The sequence below is a fragment of the Ovis canadensis genome, chromosome 5, assembly GCF_042477335.2.
Source record: "Ovis canadensis isolate MfBH-ARS-UI-01 breed Bighorn chromosome 5, ARS-UI_OviCan_v2, whole genome shotgun sequence".
NCBI classification, from domain to species: Eukaryota; Metazoa; Chordata; class Mammalia; order Artiodactyla; family Bovidae; genus Ovis; species Ovis canadensis.
In genome coordinates, this window is record NC_091249.1 from 23,241,607 (window position 1) to 23,247,272 (window position 5,666).

At 38.6% G+C, this 5,666-nt stretch overlaps 1 pseudogene; it reads left to right on the plus strand.

Annotated features, from left to right (window-relative positions):
* The first annotated feature begins 2,146 nt into the window (after window positions 1-2,146).
* LOC138440560 (olfactory receptor 1571-like) lies at window positions 2,147-3,636 on the plus strand (annotated as a pseudogene).
* The last annotated feature ends 2,030 nt before the right edge of the window (window positions 3,637-5,666 follow it).

Genomic DNA, 5,666 nt, shown 5'->3' on the forward strand with positions numbered 1-5,666 from the left:
TCATGCTTTTAATGCATTTGCAACTACCTTTCCTATCTCTTATCCCTTATTGTTTAATTTATTCTATTCTGATCAGATCTATTTATGAAAGTTGCACATATTCAGCCACTACTATTTGGAAGGCATTCTCCTTTACATTTAACCAAAGACAACCTTGTGTTCCATACCTGAATTTGAGTCCATATGTCCCCATGGAAGAGGAAATTATAACTTAGGTACGGCTTCCTCCCCACATTAAAAAAGACTTTCTGTCATATTCTTTCATTTCCAAATCTAAAATTGAATTAGTGACACACTTGATATCATTAAATTGTAATTATTGTATATCATTTCTTTGAGAAGTCATTTCTGGATTTTCCTTAAATTTTGTTTCTTATAGGCATTTTTTTTCAATTAAAATAAATAAATTTTAAAAAACTGAAAAAATAAAATAAAATAAAAAGCTAAAAAAATGAAATAAAAAAGTATCTTTTATTGAGATGTAATCAACATGTTATATTAGTTTCAGGCATACAACATAATGATTCAATATTTATATATATTGTGAAATGGTTACCAAAATAAGTCTAGATAATACACATCACCAAGTGTAGATATAATTTTTATCTTGATAGAAACTTTTAAGATTTACTCTATTAGCAACTTTCAAATATATAATGCCGTATTATTAACTATTGTCATGATACTGTTTATCATAGCCCCATGACTTATTTATCTTATAACTGGAAGTGAGTACCTTTGACCTCTTTCATCCCGTTTACCCACTCCACTCCCTGCTCCTGCCTCTGGCAGCCACAGTCTGTTCTCTCTGTCTATGAGCTTGGCTTTTGTTTTTGTTGTTGTTTTTTTTTTTGATTCCACGTATCAGCAAGATGTTACAAGTGTTTGTTTGTCTCTGTCTGACTTATTTCACTTATCATAAAACCCTGCATGGCAATTAAGACCCAGGACAGCCAAAATAAATTAATTAACTAAAAAAATAAAGAAATAAAACAAAACAAATAGGATATAAATCTGTAATGTGCAGTATAGGGAGTATAACCAATATTTTGTAATACTGTTAAATGGAGTATAATCTGTAAAAATATCAAATGACTATGTTGTACACCTGAAACTAATAAGCAGTTTAGATCAACTATATACCAGTTTTTAAGAAAAGAATGAAATCTTGCCAACAACATGGTTAGAACTTGAAACCATTATGATAAGTGAGATAAGTGATATAGGCTTTTTAAAATACGAAGTTTCTTAAAGCGCTGAAGACACATGTGGACTTTATGACTTGGTTTCTGCAGTAACACGGAGGCTACATAATTTTTCAACCTTCTCTGACAATATCTCTCCTCACTAATCCTCCTGCTCATTTTCCCTCACCAGATCGGCTTCCTTTGATCAGCTGGGCCATCTTAAGCAAGCGCTTTCCTCAGGGCCTGTGCACTGGCCGCTCCCTTGTAAGGAGACCCTTCCCCAGGTCTGTTCATGACAGTCACCCTTCTTTGAAGTCTGTTCAAATAATGTCTTGTTTACAGTTCTTGTCTAAACATGCATAAAATAGTATTTCCTTTTCACTCTTGCTTTTATGTCAGCTTTCTTTTCTTTTGATTTTATAGGTCTCTTTTTAAGAGACCCATAAGCATAAGACATGCTATATATACATTTAAAGTTCTGTGTAACTTTTTATTTGCTTATATTCTCTCTGCACAACCAGAGTTTATGAGCTTTTGTTTTCCAACATCCTAAATCCCTGCATAGATAGTACCTGGAATATTGTCACAATTCAATTTACATTCCTCAAATGCATGAAAGAATTTCTCATTAAAATTGTAGTATACATAACATATTGGGGAAAACTGACCATGAGACAACTTTGCTAACTAGGGATGACACAGGAGGTTCCTTCAAGTGCACAAAATCCATGAACAAAATGTTGAAAGCAATTATTGATGGCAAAATATAAATGGTAGCATTTCTACCGCATGAGTAATGATGCTTTTGTGTGAAAATAAATCATGCTATTTCCCTCTTTTTCCATAGTCACCATCAACACATGGCAATAGGAAACCTAACAGGAGTTTCACAGTTTCTTCTTCTGGGAGTCTCAGAGGAATTAAAGTTGCAACACTTAATATTTGGTCTTTTCCTCTCCATGTACCTGGTCACTGTGTTTGGAAACTTGCTCATCATCCTGGCCGTCAGCTCAGACTGCCACCTCCGCACCCCCATGCACTTCTTCCTCTCCAACCTGTCCTTTGTAGACATCTGCTTCACCTCCACCACCATCCCAAAGATGCTGTGGAACATCCAGACACAGAGCAAAGTCATAACCTATGAAGGCTGCATCACCCAGGTTTATTTTTTCACACTCTGCAGGACTTGACATCTTGCTCCTAACAGTGATGGCCTATGATCGCTTCATGGCCATCTGCCACCCCCTGCACTACACGGTCACCATGAACCCCCAGATCTGTGGACTGCTGGTGCTGGTGTCCTGGGTCATCAGTGTCCTGCATTCTTTGTTAGAAAGCTTAAGTTTGTTGAGACTGTCATTGTCTACCTTCTTAGAAATCCCCCACTTTTTCTGTGAACTCAATCAGATGATCCAACTTGCCAGTTCTGACACCTTTCTCAATAATGTGGTGATGTATTCTGGAGCTGTGTTGCTGGCCGGGGGTTCCCTCACGTGTATTCTTTACTCTTACTCTGGGATAGTTTCTTCCATAGGCAGAATCTCATCATCTCAGGGGAAGTATAAAGCATTTTCCACCTGTGCATCTCACCTCTCAATAGTCTCCTTATTTTATTGTACGGGTTTAGGAGTGTACCTCAGCTCTGCTGGTACCCACAGCTTCCACTCAAGTGCAACAGCCTCGGTGATGTACACTGTGGTCTCACCCATGCTGAACCCCTTCATCTATAGTCTGAGGAATAAAGACTTAAAGAGGGGTCTGAAAAACCTCTTTGGAAAGATAATCATAAAAGGTCCTATTGGCATAGGTCTTAAGACGTGCTTAGTCACTCAGTCATGTCTAACTCTTTGTGATCCTTTAGACTGTAGACCGCCAGGCTCTGCCCATAGGATTTCCCAGGCAAGTATACTAGAGCGAGTTGCCATGCCCTTCTCCAGGGGATCTTCCTGAACCAGGAATCAAACCCATATCTCTTATGTCTCCTGAATTGCAGGTGGATTCTTTACTTGCTCAGCCATCAGGGAAGCCCAATAGATCTGAATTCTCCTGGCTTATAACCCAATCTATTGAGAACAGAAGGAAAAATTTCTTTCTGTCCAGACCAAGTTCCATAGGGAATTCATGAGCTTACAGGCCATTGTAAAATGAGAGAAATATGCATAATGAGCAGACAGAGAGAGCTGTAAATATCTCCTCTGCTGTGGTCCCTGAGCTTGTACAACCTGGGTGTGGATGAGACACAGTTGTTGCTTTTCGAGTCCTAAGTGTGGCTCTAGTTTCGATAGTTTAACACTTCCTGCTGTCTCATCTGCACACAGAGCTTCAGTCTCCATCATCAACCATCCAGGAAGGGATTCAGACTTCTGCCCAGAGAACTACCTCTCAGAGTTCCCATGCTGGTGAGTCCAAGAGCCCAAAAGACACTGCAGGAACAGGTTACAGAGAATGAAAATCAAGAATATTTACCTGAGGACACGTGAAAAATAATTCAGTCTATCTCAGAGTCCAAAGAACACTGTGGTGGTTTGCTTGTTTGACTGAAATATCAAATTATTTTTTAGATGCTAAAAAGAGAACTCAGTAAGGCAATGCTCAGTGATGACAATTAAACGACAGGAAAGAAAGCACAATTACAAAAGATAAAAGAGAGATATAAAGGGCTTCCAGGCAGAATATAATAGAATGTATATCCAAGTATCTTACTAATTCACTGGAAGAAAGAGGTAAAGTGTTAATTGGAGGGACATAAAATGAAGTGAAGGTATTTTTTCCTAACTTTCAATATAGGGCATATGTAACTATATTTCCTTATTGATGAGAAAGGTCCACACCAAAGAAGATCTGCAGACACATCCTTGCAACAGCAGTTGCAAGAGACATGTATTTCACAGCATCTTCTATGGGGAAAAAAAGGAAGGAAAATAATTAATTTGCATAAAGGGGAATGCTAATGAACTTGAATTATTCCATTCCTTGTGATGCTTGAATATATAAGTGGATTTGATAGCTATTTACTTTCTGTATCTCAAATTATCTTTGTGACTCCTTTCCTTGGTAGAATAGAACTGGAGAATTTCTATTCTTGTTTATAATTGCTGCTGCTGCTAAGTCGCTTCAGTCGTGTCTGACTGTGCGACCTCATAGATGGCAGCCCACCAGGCTCCCCCGTCCCTGGGATTCTTCAGGCAAGAGTACTGGAGTGGGTTGCCATTGCCTTCTCCGTGTTTATAACGATGATCTTTCAAATAAACAGTTGGAGGTTACCACTACCCCCTCATACTGGTTATTTGTCATTTTGTTCTTTATTTATGTATAGATGTATTTGAGGGGAATTGTGAGTATATATGAATTTGGTGTGGTCAAATTTCTCAATTAATCGTATTGTGTATTCTCCATTGCCTTCTATTTATTTATTTATTGGCATATAGTTGCTTTACCACGTTGCGCTACTTTCTATAGTGCTATGAAGTGAATCAGCTGTATGCATACATACATCCCCTCCCTCTTGGCCGTCCCTCTCATCCCCCATCCCATCCATCTAGGTCATCGTGGAGCACCGAGCTGAGTTCCCTGTGTGGCCCAGTAGGTCTGCACTAGCTATCTGTTTTACACACGGCAGCGCACCTGCTTCAGTCCCGATCTTCAAATTCATCCCCCTTCTCCCCTCCAGCTGTGCCCATATGTTTTTTCCCGAAGTCTGTGTCTCTATTCCCACCCAACAAAGAAGTTCCTCAGTACCATTTTTCTAGATTCCACTTACATGCATCACTATATATTTGTTTATATTAAAAAAATTTTTTTCTGAAAGAAATTGAGCTGTCAGTTGAATAGTTTCCGTTTGCCGATCATTGTTTTAGACAAAAATGAAGTTGAAAGTTCTGTATCCTTCATGCTAATAAATCACCGATTCCAGTTTTTCCAACATGCATTTACATCTCTGCTATTTCTAATTGTTCCTTTATTTATTTATTTTTGGCCACCCTACATGGCATGTGGGATCTTAGTTCTCTGACCAGGAATGGAACTTGTGCCCCCTGCAATGGAAGTGCTGATTCTTAACCACTGGACCAGCAGGGAAATTCCTAATTGCTCCTTTTGATTAGACCTATGTTTAAAAGTTGCTTCACATCAAACCATCATTTGGAAGGCATTTTTAAAAATTTTTATTTTTACTTTATTTTGCTTTACAATACTGTATTGGTTTTGCCATACATTGACATGAATCAGCCACGGCTATACATGAGTTCCCAATCCTGATCCCCCCTCCCACATCTCACCCCATATCATCTCTCTGGATCATCCCCATGCACCAGCCCCAAGCATCCTGTATCCTGTATCGAACATAGATTGGCGATTCATTTCTTACATGATAGTATACATGTTTCAATTCCATTCTCCCAAATCATCCCACCCTCTCCTTCTCCCTCAGAGTCCAAAAGTCCATTCTATACATCTGTTTGTTTATCATTTGACTAATGA